Source organism: Vicia villosa, linkage group LG7 (assembly GCF_029867415.1).
Source record: "Vicia villosa cultivar HV-30 ecotype Madison, WI linkage group LG7, Vvil1.0, whole genome shotgun sequence".
NCBI lineage: Eukaryota > Viridiplantae > Streptophyta > Magnoliopsida > Fabales > Fabaceae > Vicia > Vicia villosa.
In genome coordinates this window covers 32,278,431-32,297,502 of record NC_081186.1, presented here as the reverse complement: position 1 = coordinate 32,297,502, position 19,072 = coordinate 32,278,431, and the positions used below count along the sequence as shown (strand labels likewise).

The window sequence follows — 19,072 nt, the reverse complement described above, 5'->3', positions numbered from 1 at the left end:
GTAGAGACTAGGGCAATTCTTTCCTTTCTTTCTGAACGATTGTATGCCAAATACTCGTTCACAAGGAGGAGACTTAATACAACTAATTAACGAGATCGAACGTTTCATTAACGTCAAACGTCGAGCTCGCAACCTTCCCGAAGTAGCACCAATTCCGATTAATCAGGAATTGATCTTTACTGATCAAATCAATCAAATTACCCCGAAGTTAGAGATGGCTGCTATTCGTCCTCTTAGAGACTATGCCGCTCCTTCACGCGCTGAACCACACTCAAGTATCGCACCACCTGCGATTGAGGCGAACAATTTCGAACTGAAACCTTCGTTGGTACAAGCTGTCCAACAGAACCAATTCTCTGGAAGCCCTACAGACGATCCCAACCTCCACTTATCTGTGTTCGTGCAATATGCCGACACTGTCAAAGCTAATAACGTTAGTTCCGAAGCTATTCGATTACGTCTTTTTCCCTTCTCCTTGAGAGATAGAGCTAGAGCGTGGCTTCAATCCCTACCTTCTAATTCCATAACTACATGGGACGAATTGAAGAGAGTTTTCTTAGCTAGATACTTTCCGCCTAGCAAAACCGCTATGCTAAGAGGTCAAATCAACGGATCTACCCAGAAAGATAACGAATCACTCTTCGAAGCTTGGGAACGATACAAGGACATGCTTAGACTATGCCCTCATCATGGACTCGAACCATGGCTGATCATCCATACTTTATATGGTGGTCTCCTTTATAACACTAAAATGACTATAGATGCCGCTGCTGGCGGAGCATTAATGAACAAACCCCATGATGAAGCATATAACCTCATAGAGAACATGGCACAAAACCATTACCAATGGGGTGGAGAACGAGCCGCTCTAGAGAAAACCCAAACCAAAGGAGGAATGTACGAAGTAAGTGGTATAGACCGCGTTAACGCTAAAGTAGACGCTTTAACTCAAAAGATCGAAAACTTAACCATCACTCCTTCAGCCACCGCTGCTGCCGTAGCACCTAACTGCGAGATTTGTGGATTAACTGGACACACAGTTGCCGAATGTCAACTCTTGACTGGTATCCCGTCTGATCAAGTAAACTATGCTCAAGGAAACCCTTATTCTAACACGTACAACCCTGGATGGAAAAACCATCCAAACTTTTCGTATAAGAACAATAACACATTGTACGCGCCTGGACAAGCACCTGCTGTCCCACCTGGCTATCAAAAAGCGTCTGTAGCTGCTCAAAACACCCCTAGGAAGTCGAATCTAGAAATCATGATGGAAAACTTTATAGCTTCCCAACAACAAACCAATAAGGACTTCCTAAATCAAAACATCCACAATAGCGAGCAACTAAAACAATTATCGAACAAAGTAGATGCCTTGGCTACGCATAACAAAATGTTAGAAACTCAAATTTCACAAGTAGCTCAACAACAAGCGCCTACTGCTGGCACGTTTCCTGCTCAACCACAACCTAATCCTAAAGGACATGCGAACGCGATAACACTACGAAGTGGAACGAACTATGATGGACCTATCGATCCTAGAACTCAAAACGCACCCATGTCACAACAAGAGCCAAAGGAAACCGAAAAGACATCAACTGATGATCAAACTGCTAAGGCCAATGAGAATAACAACGAAGTGGAACCTGAAAAAGAAAAACCTTACGTTCCACCACCACCTTATAAGCCACCAATTCCTTACCCTCAGAGATTAGCCAAATCCAAAACCGAAGCGCAATTTAAAAAATTTGTAGAACTTCTGAAACAATTAAACATAACCATACCGTTCACGGAAGCCATAACTGAAATGCCTTTGTACGCTAAATTCTTGAAAGAAATTCTATCGAACAAAAAGAAACTCGAGGATAACGAAACTGTAACACTTACCGCTGAATGTAGCGCTATCATCCAAAATAACATGCCTCCCAAACTGAAAGATCCTGGTAGCTTTTCTATACCCTGCGTAATAGGAAAGACTATTATAGAAAAAGCCTTGTGCGACTTAGGAGCCAGTGTCAGTTTGATGCCTCTTTCAACCTGTAAGAAGCTAAATCTGTGTGAGCTTAAGGCAACGAGAATGTCTCTTAAACTAGCTGACTGTTCCGTTAAATACCCTGTAGGAATGTTAGAAAATATCCCTGTGCGTGTAAGCCAATTCTACATCCCAACTGACTTCATCATAATGGATATCCAAGAAGATTCTAACATCCCGATCATATTAGGAAGACCATTCTTAGCAACCGCTGGTGCAATTATAGACGTTAAGCGAGGAAAGCTTACCTTCGAAGTAGGAGAAGAGAAAATCAAATTTATTCTTTCCAAATTCCTAAAAGCACCTTCTATAGTTGACACATGCTGCTCTGCCGACATAATCGACGAGTGTGTAAATGAAATAAAATCCGAACCACATAAGGAAAACGAGATCTTAAGAATTCCTATACCACCAATTTTTGAAGATGACAACTGGCGTGGGGAATATCAAGATAACCACCTGAGTGAATGTTTGGCATTAACTCCCGATCCTATACCTGGGCCTAAGAAACCTTCTACAGAACTTAAAACACTACCTACTGACCTTAGGTACGAATTCCAAAACGAAGAACATAACCGACCGGTTATAGTTAACGCCAATTTAGGACAAACCGAGACTGAAAAATTACTCACCGTCCTAAGAAAATACCCAACCGCTCTAGGATATAACATATCAGATCTGAAAGGAATAAGTCCTTCCCTCTGTATGCATCGCATTATGCTCGAAGAAGATTGTAAAACCTCTAGGGAACATCAAAGACGAATAAATCCCATTATGAGCGATGTGGTTAAAAAGGAAATCCAAAAACTGCTAGAAGCCGGAATCATATATCCAATATCCGACAGTAAATGGGTTAGTCCTGTTCATGTCGTACCAAAGAAAGGAGGAGTTACTGTAATCACTAACACAAAAGGCGAATCTGTAGCACAACGTACCCAAACTGGATGGAGAATGTGCATTGACTATAGGAAGCTAAACAAAGCCACCCGAAAAGATCATTTCCCTTTGCCATTCAAAGATCAAATGCTCGAACGACTAGCTAAACACTCACATTTCTGTTATCTAGACGGATACTCCGGATTTTTCCAAATTCCTATCCACCCTGACGACCAAGAAAAGACCACGTTTACCTGTCCTTATGGTACGTTCGCTTATAGACGAATGCCTTTTGGACTTTGCAATGCACCCGCAACCTTCCAGAGATGCATGATGGCAATATTTGCCGACATCCTGGATGGAATAATGGAGGTCTTTATGGACGACTTCTCTGTCTGTGGAGGAAGTTTTGAAACATGTTTAGAAAACCTTGAATTGGTACTTAAACGATGCGTAAGCGTTAACCTAGTCCTTAATTGGGAAAAATGCCATTTCATGGTTCGACAAGGAATCGTACTTGGACACATCGTATCCGATAGGGGGATCGAAGTGGATAAAGCTAAAATCGAAATTACCGAAAACCTTCAACCTCCCAAAACAGTTAGAGAAATAAGGAGTTTTCTAGGACACGCTGGTTTTTACCGACGTTTCATTAAGGATTTCTCTAAAATAACCAAACCCTTAACCGAATTACTGATGAAAGACGCTGAATTCATTTTTAACGATAAATGCACTAAAGCATTTTGTACGCTTAAACAAGCATTAATCTCTGCGCCGATTATGCAACCTCCCGACTGGAATGAGCCTTTCAAAATAATGTGCGACGCAAGCGATTATGCTGTAGGAGCCGTTCTAGGGCAAAGAAAAGATAAGAAACTACATGTCATATACTATGCGAGTAGAACCCTAGACGAAGCTCAAATGAATTACGCCACGACAGAAAAAGAACTATTAGCTGTCGTGTTCGCGTTAGATAAGTTCTGTTCCTACTTGGTAGGAGCCAAAATAATCATATACACTGACCACGCCGCTATTAGGTACCTCTTAACCAAGAAGGACGCCAAACCTAGACTGTTAAGATGGATCCTTTTATTACAAGAATTCGACTTGGAAATTAAAGATAAAAAGGGAACTGAAATTGTCGTAGCAGATCACCTCTCTCGACTGGAAAATCTGAAACCCGAACAAGTACCAATTGACGATGATTTCCCTTACGAAAGACTCATCGCTCAGTTGGAAGCTAACGAATTAGAACCATACCATCCAATCATTGAAACCAATAACTTCGCAGAAGTAGCTTTAGTCTGCTCTGACACACCTTGGTATGCAGATTTCGTAAATTACCTAGCTGCTGGTCTACTTCCTCCTGATCTAAGTTACCAACAGGAGAAGAAATTCTTCCATGACCTAAAACATTACTATTGGGACGACCCCCTACTTTTCAAAAGAGGCCCCGATGGAATCTTTAGACGTTGTGTACCCGAGGAAGAAATAGGAAGCATAATAACACATTGTCATTCTGCACCATGTGGAGGACACCATAGCACATCTAGAACCTGCGCCAAAATTCTTCAATCTGGACTCTTCTGGCCCAACCTGTGGAAAGACGTTTATTTTGCTGTATTAAACTGTGATAGATGCCAACGAACCGGAAATATCTCGAGACGTGACGAAATGCCTCAAAAGAGCATTCTAGAAGTAGAAATATTTGACGTATGGGGAATAGACTTTATGGGTCCGTTTCCATCATCATTCAGAAATCAATATATACTCGTAGTTGTCGATTACGTTTCGAAATGGATAGAAGCTATCGCTTCTCCTACAAACGATACACGAGTAGTTATCAAACTCTTCAAAAACGTAATTTTTCCTAGGTTCGGTGTGCCAAGACTGGTAATTAGCGATGGTGGGTCTCATTTCATTTCAAGAATCCTTGAAAAACTCCTTCGAAAATATGGAGTAAATCATCGAATAGCTACACCATACCATCCACAAACAAGCGGACAAGTGGAAGTATCTAACCGCGAAATAAAGCAAATATTGGAGAAAACTGTTGCTATATCTAGAAAGGAGTGGTCATCCAAGTTAAATGAAGCTTTATGGGCTTATAGAACAGCTTTCAAAACTCCAATTGGAACTACCCCATTCAAACTCGTTTATGGAAAATCATGCCACCTTCCGGTAGAGTTAGAACATAAAGCCTATTGGGCCATTAAGAATTTAAATTTAAACTACACTACCGCTGGTAAGAAACGACTTCTAGACATAAACGAATTAGACGAACTTAGACAAGACGCTTACGAAAACGCCAAAATCTACAAAGAGAGAACGAAAAAATGGCATGACAAGCGTATATCTAGGAAAATTTTTAGCATAGGCGATAAAGTACTTCTATTTAATTCTAGACTAAAATTATTTCCTGGAAAGTTACGATCTAGGTGGTCTGGTCCTTTCGAAATCACTAACATATTTCCGAGCGGAGCGATAGAAATCAAGGGAGAGACCGTCAAACCTTTTGTCGTAAATGGGCAACGTCTTAAGTATTACCACCATCTCGAACACGATGAAAACATTCAAATTTTTAAACTTGACGAGCTGCCCACTCATCCAGAAAAATGATTTTCTATTTTTAAAATCGTCGAGCTTACGACATAAAACAAAGCGCTTGGTGGGAGACAACCCACAGTTATTTTTATTTTTAATTTTATTTTTATTTAAATATTCTATTCTATTTTTTGAATTATTTTAATTTCTTTATATTTTTATGTTCTTCCTACATTTTATAATAATTACTATAATTATAACCGCTATCTTTAAATCGTGAAAATCTTTCCTTTTTATAATTATAATTATTATTATAACTTGTTACACTTTACATTTTATTTTTCTCTTTATTTTTCCCTTTTAAACAACACTAGCCTAGCTCTAACTTATTTTAATATTTTCAACTTATAGGCTTTCTTAACTACTAACTCATCAAGATGCAAGAAGTTGACAATATGGAAGTTGTGTTCCGTGGTAGAGGGCAAGAAGCGAGATATGCTAAGCTGGCTGAGAGGCAAATGGATTTGACTCGCTATCCTCACCATCCAACTATGGAAAGGCTAGGTATCGAAGAAAGCGTCATGCACTTGCTGAACCAAATCGGTTGGACCGGTTCTCACCTGTTCTGCAAGTTTAGTACTTATCGAAAGCTCACTCTGGAATTCTTGAGCTCTTTGACTTATCTTCCAAACTGCGGACAAGGATTGAGGACAGGAGTTATCCTCTTTCGACTCTTAGGTTTAGAATATCAGTTTTGCATCCGAGATTTTGCTGAAATGTTAGAACTACCTAATGGATCAGATGCATACACCACAGTCGCTGAAGAAAGTCTTGCATACGGGGAGTTGGAAAGATTTTGGGGTAAGATCACTGGAAACGATAACCCTGAAGAGAACGAGTTTCAATCCGAGAACATCCATAACCCTGCTTTCAGATACTTGCATAAGATCATCGCTCACTACATCTTCGGTAAACCCGATAATATCAATGAAGTTTCTAGAGAAGAGTTATTCATCATGTTCTGCACCTCTCAGAATCGTCCGGTCAACGCCATCGCCTTTATGCTAACAAACTTTGAGCGCATCACGCAAGACCAAGTTTCACCTATTCTGATCGGCGGATTTGTCACTATGATTGCAAATGCCATAGGTCTGAGAACACCACTACTTAGATTGACACCTTTTGGTTCCTACAACTCTATGGACATTCGTTTCTTCTTTAATCGAGGTATCATTGGTAACCTTGGACCTGATCAGTTTGATTTACTCATTGATAATAAAGTATTGGATCAGTTCACCTTACCGAGTCCAAGGACGAGTGTACACAACCCTGCTAACTGGCTTTACTATGGTCAAATCCCCAAAAGAGAGTCATCTCCAGAGACACCACAAGCTTATGAACATTTGGATGATGACATGTATGTAGCAGAACAATATTATGACCCCGACACTCCTCTTGGATACTATGAAAATGGAAATATACCCGTAGATTACCTTGAACCTGAATACGAACCTATGCCTGAGGATGATCATGTGCCTGAATATGAGCCTCTACCTGAAGATGAACCCATTCCTGAGTATGAGCCTGAAACTCCTACTGGTTCACAAGAAATTCAATCTGAAGACATGACTAACGTCGAGGTCGAGCAACAACAACCTGCTGCATCTGCTGAATCAGTGGCCCCAAGAAATGCTCCTCCGAGGATCGAGCTTGCTCCTAATCAGAACACACATGGGCAAGCCATCGATGCACTGCAACACGAAGTACAACATGTGCGCAACGAGCTACACACTCTGCAAATGCACTTCTTCGATTTCATCGACACCGTCAATGCTCAATTCGACGAAGTTTTCAAACATATTTATTCTAATGTGCACAACAATAGACGTGGCTAGATGTTAATGCTTAGATTATTAGATTTTATTTCTAGTTTTAGCAATTTCCAATTTCTAGTCTAGAATTTTATTCTCTGCACTTTTACATTCTGTTTCTATCAACACTCAGTACCAGTATTAATTTCAAATGCATTATTTCATTTCATTACTGCTACTGTGTTATACTGCACTGCTATTAACTGCTATATATTCCTGAACGCATATAATATATTCAGCTCTGATTACCATTCTTTTTGCTGTTTATAGTATAAAAATGTGACACTCTTCTGAACAATCTATCAAACTGTATAATGCCTGTCAGAACTGTCTTGACCAAAGCATGCGTGGAGATCACTCCCCTAGGCTAGGAGACGCACGTCTCCACCTCTGTGGGACCACCCTTCTGCATGTGAAGGACAGGAGACGCCCGTCTCCATACTCTGTCCCCCAGCAGACTGACTGCCTGAGACGCGCGTCTCCCAAGGGCAGCAGGCTGTTTGACCATGCAGACCACATTCTCCCTCTTTGAATTTTGAATTTTGAATTTCAAAATTCATCATTCAATATTCTTCATTCTCCCCATTATTTCTTCCATTTAAACACCATAAACCTCATTCATCCTCCATCATCACCTCTTTAACTCTACATCATTTCCCATTTCTCCATTCCATTCAAACTTCAAACACCACCATAACTTCATTTTAATTCTATATTAACTCCACCATTTTCAAACCTCACTATAAAACCACACCACCACCACTCTTTTTCTTCACAACCTCCAAACCATTTTCTATTCTTCTACTCTCCACACTATCTTTTTCCAAACACATCATGCCTTCACGTTCAATCATCCGAAGTGTGTGTCCTGAGAGGCCACCTCCCGACCTTTCACATATTATCTTTCGAGAGGAAGAGAACGATGCTCAAAGAACCAAATACCTCGCATTTTATGAATGTTCGATTGTTCCCACACAATTCGTGAACATCGAATGTCTAGAAACTCTGGGTCTCATAGATGGTGTCACCCGTTTGCTCACAAAATCTAGCCTCCATCATCTCTGTACCGAACCCGTACCAACTTATGAGCCGCTCGTCTTAGAGTTCTTAAGCTCTTTCAATTACGACACTCCTTCTCATCAACCACTTTTAACCGGTAGCATCCAATTTCGGATGTTTAACCGTGAATTTACTCTGGACCAAGAAGCAGTCGCTACGTATTTGCATTTTAATAATGCACCAAATGCTCACCGCACAATCTTTCAAGAACTCAATGGCCGATCTTGGGAAGAACTCGCTTTCGAATTTTGGTTTAATCTTACTGGCGAAATTCCTACCGGTTGGAGATCTCTACATGCTTCTCATATTCAAAACCCCGCTATACGTTATTTTCAACGTGTTTTGGGGCACACTATTTTTGCAAGATCCAACAACCACAAGGTAAACCAAAATGAATTATTTTTCTTATACTGTGCGCTAAATAATATCCGTTTCAATGCCGCACCTTTTATGCTCCAACACATCCAAGGCTGCATCAACGCCCCCGCTACAAACCCCTTCCTGTTTGGCGGCATTATTACCTCCTTGGCCTATGCCTTAGGTCTCGGTGATGACCTCATCTCCCTCTCCCATCTTATGATGCCTGCTCAATCCCTCGATCTCACTTACTGCCGTGAATCTCACTTGGTTTCACCCCGCCATGATGGCCACTACACTTTGGTCGTCAACAAAGTTCTAATTCCTTATGTCATCCTGCCATGCCCAGAGCAAATCAACATCCGTTATGTTCAGCGTTGGAGGCTTATTAATGATAATCCTCAAGATAACCAACCTGAACATCATAATGAGCCTGTGGATGCAATGGAAGAGGAACTCAACCAAGAACAAGCTGATGTCAACCAACCTCCTCCAAACAACCCTCCGCCTATTACTCTTGATGCCATGTATGCTGCAATTCAACGCCAAGACCAACTCTTTCAAGCTATGCAGACAAATCAAAACGAAACACTAAGGCTCATTCGAGAGATGCAACAAGAGCACCGTGACTACGCTATTAGGAACGAAGGTCAATACACCGAAATTGCTACACAATTGCATGATCTTAACATTCGTGTAAATGGCTCTCCTACTGATAGACGTCACCGTGTTAGTACAAGAGGCGCAAGCAGTTCCCGCAACCGCAACAATGAGGAGTAGTTCACATGCATTGAGGACACTGCATCATTTAAGTCTGGGGGAGTCGTATTACTTGCTTTATTATTTCCTTTTAGTTTATTTCCTTTCCTTGTATTTCCCTTCCTTGTAATGTTCCTTTTCAAATTCAATAAAGCATATTTATAGAATTTCAAGTCTTATATGTATAATTCCGTGGCTATTACAATTTCTTCCATTTTCTTGAACCATAACAAATTTTTTTACTCCAAAACGATAAACGCATAACCCCACACGTTCGAGAAGTACGAAGCTACTCAAATACTCAACGCATAGAAATCAATAAAGATTCAAGACAATACCCTTATTGTCCCGACACTCTAAAACCCCCTAGTGTGCTTAACTGATTTGAATACCCTTTATACCAAAACCATCGACTTTAATTTTTGATGTAACCCCTATTAGTTTATTCTAGCAGTCGGCACCGTCTTAGACACCAACTACGCAGAGAGTCGATGAATATAAGTGTATGATCGTTATAATAATAATTACGTGCTTAACCGCTAATAGAAATGTGCCTACTAAGTAAGGTGATCCTCACAAGATCATTTAACCTAACGGTCACAAATCTCATATACAAGAATTTAAAAACTCATTGTTGATTGGTTCAGAAGTTATCTGGTACTGAACTCGGTAGGAAGGACTATTGTCCGATTCCCCACAATCTACAAATGAGCGCTAAGGAGTATACCACATAAATGTGCCAGAACTCCATAAGAAGGATCATAGTCACTAACCGGCTACTCAGCTATGTGCGTGTCAAGATAATGGGCTTAATGTGATTGCGCGCGAATGAAAAGGGTAAAACATGATGACGAGTCAAGGCCAAGCTATAATGGCATGATTCGGATTGGTATGCACGCTGGGAGTTGTCTAGTGTCGCTACTATAAGTTTATTGCTAGGATCCGCATCATTATTTTCAAACAAGAACACTCTGTAGCTGAGTATGACCGAACGACGTGGTGGAAGCGTATTTCATTTCTCTGTCCTCCTGTCTTTATCTTATTATTTGCTTGAGGACAAGCAAAGGTTCAAGTCTGGGGGAATTTGATAACACGATTTTATATCGTATATTTAGCTTGAAATCCATAAATATTTATAGCATTTTCCGTTTATTATATTGTTTTATTATGATATTATGCGAGTATTTGCTTTGTTTCAGGTTTTATCATCTTATTGAGACTATTTGTGAAAAGGAGAGGAAATGGAGCTAAAATGACCACTATTTGTGCCTAAAAGATGAAAAATGGGTGCTGAAGTGAAAAGGAGGTGCAAATAAGGCTCAAATGTGCAAAGTACAAGCCAAGCCCACGAAGAGACAAATCTGCACGTGGCCCAAATCATCCAAGCAAGAGGAGACGCACGTCTCCAACAACTCCCTGCCACGTCACCAAGTGGAGACGCACGTCTCCAATCCTCCTAAATCTTCTCCACTTGAGACGCACGTCTCAAGTCTTTCAAAGGAGTCCCTCAAAAAGTGGAGACGCACGTCTCCAAGTCCCAGTCAAGAAACGTCCCTCATTTCACGGATTCCAACTGCAAAGGCTCGCCTATAAATAGAGGCAGCCACTTCACTTCAGCCTGTCCAATTTTCTGCTAACGAAGTGCTGCCGAAATTGTTCCGCGACCGCTATTTTCTTCCTGCTTTCAATTAAACTGTTTTATTTTCTCACAGCAATTTCTACACCGGAAATTGTTGTGAACCTTTTATAAATCTAGCCTTACTTTAGATTTATCCTTTTTATTCCTTGTTTTAAATTTTTGTCCGTTTAATTCTGAAGAACGATCCAGCCAACCTGTGGTGGAAGTTCGGTACTTCAAGATTTAATTCAGATTTATTTTAGTTCAGGTTTATCATTTACCGCTTTATTTATTATTGTTATTGCATGATATATTGTATGCCATTTAACATGCCTTTTATTATAAACCAAATTAATTTATGCATGCTTAACCCTATTAATATGTCTAGCTAATTAACTAAGATATCGGTATGTAAAGTAAGTTAACCGTGGGATCCGAAATAAATTGGCTTAATTATATTTTATTAAATATCACTTGTTTTTGGTTTGTATGTCTAATTTAATTAGTAAGTCTTAGAACCAATAGAGCGAAAGTTTGAGGGGTTAAGATGGTCAAAGGTGTCATACCCCAAATTTGTCCTACCCTATTTATCTGGCTTATAATTCATGTACATACATCATTTAGGTCATAATCCAACTCATGCATTCATATCATTGGTACCATCCAAAGACTAGCAAGAAAGAGCTTTTAGGGCAAAGAATCCTTGATCAGAAAACAAGGGGGCTGAGGTGTAATCATGTGGCTTTATTGAAATCTTCCTGATTAGGGTTTTCTAATTCTCAAGTCAAGGCATTGGTGGGAGTGTACAAGCTTGTAATTCATCTGGTCATTCTGAATTAGGGTTTTCTGGACCAAAGTCAACGCAGTTGACTTTCTGGTCAACATTTAATCAAGAGCTGATCTTATGAAGAGAAGTGGCATGATGCTTGTGTGGAAGTGTTCAGTCGATTTCCATTGGTCAGAAGTGGATTAATCGGGAATTTCATTGAAACCGGGGAAAAATCAGAACAGTTGATTTTTGGGTCAAAATCAGAAGAATTATTCAAATATTGACTTTTGGTGGAAAATCGGTCAAGAAAAATCAAAGGATGAATAAAATCGGGAGTTTGACAAAAAGTTGCCAAAAATAGAAAATAATTAAAAAGGGGAAGTTTTCATAATTAGAAAATTTTTGGCATTGGAAATCTTGTTGAGCAGTCCACTTCACAGCATATTTACACGTGGCATTTGGCATCTTTTCAAAAAATGGTCAACACCAATGTTGTTCATCTCATGGAGATGAACAACTTTGTAGTTGGACATTTCTTCATTTGAAACTTGTATGAAGAGGTAAAATGATTTGAAGTTGCTGAAAAGTCATTTGAGCCAAGTCACAATTCAGGTCATGGGCCAGGTCATGACCAGACATTTCATCAGACACTCGGTATGCCAAATGTCAAGCCAGTTATTGAGCTCCACAAAAAAGCTATGAATGCAAACTTGGTATGCATCTCTTCTCTTCCATGCCCTCTACGCAATGAACCAGGAATTGAGTCATTTGGGTAAAAATTGGATCATTTATGAAGCTCCAAAGTGGCACCTTCACACTGGCCAGAATGCAGCATCAGGCAGGCCAAGATCCAGGTCACGCGCAAGGCATTTTTACAAACACATGGTGGGCTGAATTCAAGCTCAATTTTCTCCCTCCACAAGTCCCCATTTTGAACAATCTTGGTATCAAATTCCTCCTTGCTACGTCATCTTTCCAATGAGCCATGGATCACACCAATTGGTCAAGTGATGGGCAAGTTATAAGGTCCCAAAGCCATGCCTCGACCCAGTCACGGTTATTGCCAAAAGAATGAGCCACAATCTAGGTCACGAGCGTGCAGGCCCAACAGTTGGGGCATGGTGTTTTCATTGCAAGTTATGAGTGACCTCCAGCCTCTATTCCAACAAACCTCCAACACAAAACCCCTTGTCCTCCATGCCCTCTTTAATTTGAGTACAAGTTTGAAACGAATGGTGGCTTAGGGAAAGAAATATGGGAATGCGAAGTTGACTTCATGGATGATAACTAGGGAATGAGGTATCATGATTATCCCCCATATTTTGCAGCATGTCTCATAGTTAGCCACGCCAATTTTGAACAATGCAAAAGCTCAGTTACTAAGTTTGGAAGAGGAAAGAATATCAGCTACGAGCTCCACACTCATGATACAATCCCCATGCAATCTCATCACCACAATATAAACTAACATTACCTCACTCTCATGACACTTCCATTTCCTCTCTCCATTTTCAGTTTCAAATCACACACTTCATTGCTTTCACTTTCTAGATTCTCTCTTCAATCCTTCTCTCTTTCTCATCACTCTCTCCACTCCTCTCTCTTCTCCTTTGCTCCACCTCTAACCACCACTAACCACCATAACAAACTCTTGTAACTACCTACAACCACCCTAACAAACCTTCTTCTTCTTCCTCCTTTAACCACATTCAACCACCATCATCTCCACCACGCAATCACCACCACCATTCTTAGTTTCCATTCACCCTCACCATCATCACTTTGCAACAACTATCATCATCTTCACCAAACGTCAACAATCATAACAGTCATCATCATCATCGCTTTCACCTGTAACGCACGCTGCCATCACTGCATTCAAGCTTCAAAAGGCACAGCTGGAGTCCTCTTTTTCTTGTAATTCAAGAATCCGCTTCTGGTAAGCTACTAGACTTCTCAGCATGTGTAGTATGTTGCATTACCTCCATTCATAGATGGCTTAGAAACTTGTTTCGATGTTGATGAATTGATGCGTGTTTGGACGTTTGAATAGCATATTTGGCTACTGTACATCATGAGGCTCGTTTTGATGAAAGAGTTGTGCATTTTGACTCGGATCTTGCCGATTAGGGTTTAGTATGTGGCCACGGTTAGGGCTTTAGAGGAAGAGTTAGAGGAAATTAATGGTGGATTTGAATTCTGGACGGAAAACCGAGTGGACCGGTGGTCTTTTCATAAATTTCTGGGCGTTTGGTGGCGGTCCGGTGAGTGTGTGCGCCGGAGAGGACGACCGGAGGTAGTTCTCCGGCATCGGTGCTTGAATTCACGTTCACACTCAGTTCTGCTTAGGTGGCGCTGTGTAATTGGTTCATGTTCCCACCCTTTTGGCATTTTGTCTTTATTCATATCATTGGCAAGCGATGTGTTGAGTTTTGATTGGCTGAAGCGTTGTTTTGTCTTTTTATCACTTAAATGACCATGGACCAATTGATATTATATTTGCATGTTACATTCTTCACGTTACTAAAAAAAACCATATAATATAAGATAATAAAATGAAATAGAATAATGAAATGAACGAAAAAAAACAACAAGTGGAATAAGCTTGCGTTGGGCCTCTGCGCTTCTGGGCCCTATTATCTTTCTGGATTGCACACCCTATCTATTAACACACCACCCTCTTATGACTGGGCCTCTACGCGCCCTTGCTACTTTCGCCACCCCCCTTTTCCTGGCCCAGTTTTGCCTTTAACTATTTTTAGTTCATTAGAAAAATACTTTTGCACCCTCCTGTTAATAATAAAAACAAATAATAAAATTGATTTTCTTTAATTCTTTTTGCAATTAATTGAGTTTCCTTGTAAATAAAATGACAAAAACGCTTTTCATCCAATTAGGTTTTTTTAGAATATTATTTTCTTTTAATTGAAATTTTAATTGGTGTTTTCTTTGATTTTTAATTGGTTGATAAACCATAAAAAATGAATAGTTTTAGTTTTTTAATCCAAAATAGTTTCTAACATAAAAAAAAATGCAATTGCTTGTGAATATTTTCATGAATAGTTTAGATTTTATTTCTTTTTGTTTTGTGAATATTTTCTTATATTGTAAAATACCAGAAACACCCCTAGTTATTAAAATTGATTTTAGATAGCTTTTTCCCCCATTCCTTTAGGAATTACATAACTATTAGGCTTAGAGATTAGGCTAGTCCCCCACTTTTTTCATTCTTTTTTTTTTACAACATAAAACATCTAACAAATATTCAAATAAAATCCCCTTTAAAAAATACAAAGAAAACACTTAAAAACATTAATAAAAAAGTGAAAATCATTAAAAAGGGAATGGAAGCTTGAATCTCCCTTGCTTTAGGGAATCATTCGAGTGCTTGGATCTCCCTTGCTTTAGGGAACCATTCGGGCGTAAGTTCCCAAATTCTAAAAGACACAAACCAAAGAGTAACTCGAGTTTCCCTTGCCTTAGGGATTTCCTCGAAACACTCAAACTCTCTCTCTTCTCTCCTTTCTTAAGGGCATTGTTATCTCCGCTCTATTGCATCCTAGGCTGTCCCCTTATGCAAGAGCGCGAGCGTTAACTGCGCCCAACTAAAAAACACAAAAATAAACAGAAACATGTGAGCCGAACTACGGCGCTCTGATTCATGAAAAGGATACGTAGGCATCAAGTCGCGGGGCTTGAACGACCACAATTGTAAATATTCCTTCTTTTCCCCGTATTTCTTTTGCATTCATTCGCATGTAGGCATAGACATAGATACACCCCTTAGATTGAAACAAACATAGGTGGATACCATCGAGTACGATGGGCGCGAGGGGTGCTAGCACCTTCCCCTTGCGTAACCGACTCCCGTACCTTGATTCTCTGGTCGCAAGACCCTGTTCTTTTCTTTGCTAGGTTTCCTGATATTCCTTTCCCTTATGGGATAAGTATATTGGTGGCGACTCTGTTCCTTTTTCGCAAGCGTGCGACAAAAGGTTAAAATCAATAGGGCGAAAGTTTGAGATCTTTAACTGGATAGTAGACATAGGACATTAGTTTTAAGGATGGCGAAAGCGTATTATAACTAATTAGAACTTATTTATTTTCAAAAAATGTTTTTACACCCGAGCGGGATGGCGAAGGCGTACGTTAGGGATATTAGCATGTTCCGAGTCAACAGAGCGAAAGTTTGAGATTAGGGGATTTAAATAGATAACAACTTCATAAAACGAGCATTTTATTAATTACGTTGTTTTCAAAAAGCTTTTCTAAAATCTAATGGGATGGCAAAAGCGTACATTACGAGTTAGGATAGTAGTCTAAATCAACAGAGCGAAAGTTTGAGAGGAGGACTTTTAATCAATTGAATTAATAAAGATTTTTTATCGAATTATGCATTAACCAATGGACCTTCGGATCACCTAAAGTTAAACGAAATACATACTGATATCCGTCTATTATTATATTTCTTAGTATTCACAATCATTTTCCTTTAGAAACAATCAAAATATTAGTAGCCTTAGCTTTACATAGTAACCTTAGAAAACGGTAGATCGATTCATAGTCCCTGTGGATTCGATATCTTTTAAAACTACACGACAGGACTGTGCACTTGCAGTCATAAGATTAATAGACACGTAAAGTCGCGATCACTTTTCACTTGTTTTATGGTTTTGTATTGTTAAAGCTTAACCAAACCCTTGTGTTTTTAAACCTTGGTACTAAGAGAAGAATTATTCCCGGTGAAACTACTCTTAGTCCATTGACCTTGTATTGTTAAAGCTTGGTCCCTTTTATTTGGTTTTATATTGTTAAAGCTCAACCACCCTCTTTGTTTTAAAACCTTGGTATTAAGAGAAGAATTATTCTCGGTGAAACTAGTCTTAATCCATTGACCCTGTATTGTTAAAGCTTGGTCCCTTTTTATTAAAAACTTGCTAAGTATTGTTAAAGCTTAACACCCAAAAATATTTTTGCCACTTTGGCGCTTTTATTTTTCCTTTTAAGAGGAACTACAAAAGCTCTGACTTCCCTTTTCTTTAAAAGGGGTATGTAGGCCTAAGATGCGATGTCTTATCGAGCTCACTTTCAAAAAATTCTTTTCCCATCCCCACCCTCTATTTTAAATAAATTCACATATGCTTTTCAAATAGATGTACACAAAAATAATAATATTTTCAAAGAGGTTCCCATTGAGTACCATGGATATGTGGGGTGCTTAAAACCTTCTCCTTGAATAACAAATCCCCTTACCCAAATCTCTGATAAGTTTATTAGTTTTGATTTTAAAATTTTCTGTGGGTTTTATTCTCTCTTTCTCCCATTCCTTTTTGGAAACAATAAAGCGCGGTGGCGACTCTGTTTAAAACAAATGAGTTAAGTTTTTCCCATGGCTTTAGTCGCACCAATTTCACCGCTACATGTATTAACACCTTTTTCATCCTTAGATAATTTCAAATGAGTAGGTGCAGGTGTCCTTTTATGACTAGCATTTTTCATACCAAACTTTCTCACAATGTTCTTGGCATACTTGATTTGAGAGATGAAGATATAACCATCCATGTGTTTTAATTGAAGTCCCAAAAAGTATGTTAATTCACCCAAATGACTCGTCTCAAATTCAGATTTCATCTGCTTGACAAAATATTGAACCGTCTGGTCTAACATTCCTCCAAACACAATTTAATCCATATATATTTGTGCAATTTTCCTATCATTCTTCTTAACAAATAAAGTCTTGTCTATTTCTCCTTTCTTGTATCCATTATTGACAAGAAATACTAACAGCCTTTCATGCCAAGACCCCTGAGCTTGCTTTAGTCCATAAAGAGCCTGTTCTAGTTTGAATACATGATCTGGAAAAGTAGGATCAATACACCCTTTTGGTTGTTGAACATACACTTCTTCATGTAAATACCCATTTAGAAAGGAACTCTTTACATCCATTTGAAACAATTTGAACTTTAGTAAACACGCCACTCCTAATAGTAGTCTAATGGATTCAAGTGTAGAAACTGGTGTAAAACTCTCATCAAAATCTACTCCTTCAATTTGAGTGTATCCTTGAGCCACAAGTCAAGCCTTGTTTCTGATGACAACTCCATTTTCATCAAATTTATTCTTGTACACCCATTTCGTTCCAATGACATTTGTTCCATTAGGCATAGGTACCAACTCCTGCACTTCATTCCTCTTGAATTGACTCAGTTCTTCTTGCATTTCACTGGTCCATAATTTATTAGTTAAGGCTTTCATAACATTCTCATGTTCAATCGTAGAGACAAAACATGAATTTGAAAGTACCTGTCTTGATCTAGTAGTAGTCCCTTATTTAATATTTCCTATAATGAGTTCTTCAGGATGATCTTTTTGAATTATGATTGAGGGACCTTTGTTGACTTGATTTTCATCAGACTCAACATTTGTAGTGTCAGCATCAGTGTCATTGTTCACCTTATTTTCTGGCTCATCATCCATCTGGAATGATATTCCAACCTGTGCTACGACATCAAGTCCACTCTCCATGATTGAGTCTTCAACCACAACATTTATGGATTCCATCATAACTTTGGTTCTTTAATTAAAAACTTTATAAGCTCTACTGTTTGTAGATCAACCCATAAATATCCCTTCATCACTCTAGGGATCCATTTTATTTTTTGCTCACGATCAACCACGATGTAATACTTACTTCCAAAGACATGAAACTATTTGACAATATGATTTCTTCCTTTCCACAACTCGTAGAGTGTAGATGAAGTACCAGTCCTTAAGGTGACTCATTATGAATATAACAGGAAGTACTCACAACTTCAACCCAAAAATAATATGGCGGCTGCTTAGCATGAAGCATGACACTAGTTGATTCTTGTAGAGTCTTATTCTTGCATTCAACAACACCATTTTGCTGAGGGGTGATGGGAAAGGAGAATTCATGGCTAATACCTTCAGAGGAGCAAAATTCAGTAAATTTTCTATTTTCAAATTCCTTACCATGATCACTTCTAATCCTGACAATAACATTTTCCTTCTCTCTTTAAATTTTTTGACATAACTCTTTGAAGACTTCAAACACACATGACTTTTGTTTGATAAAAGTCACCCAAGTGAATTTTGAAAAATCATCTAGAACAACATAAACATACCTTTTTCCACCAAGTCTTTCAACTTGCATAGGCCCTATTAAG

At 39.1% G+C, this 19,072-nt stretch overlaps 1 non-coding gene across 1 annotated transcript; it reads right to left on the bottom strand.

Annotated features, from left to right (window-relative positions):
• Positions 1-589: 589 nt before the first annotated feature.
• LOC131621163 (small nucleolar RNA R71) lies at positions 590-696 on the bottom strand. The gene has a single exon (XR_009289491.1). It is a non-coding gene; the product is annotated as a small nucleolar RNA R71 (small nucleolar RNA).
• Positions 697-19,072: the final 18,376 nt, after the last annotated feature.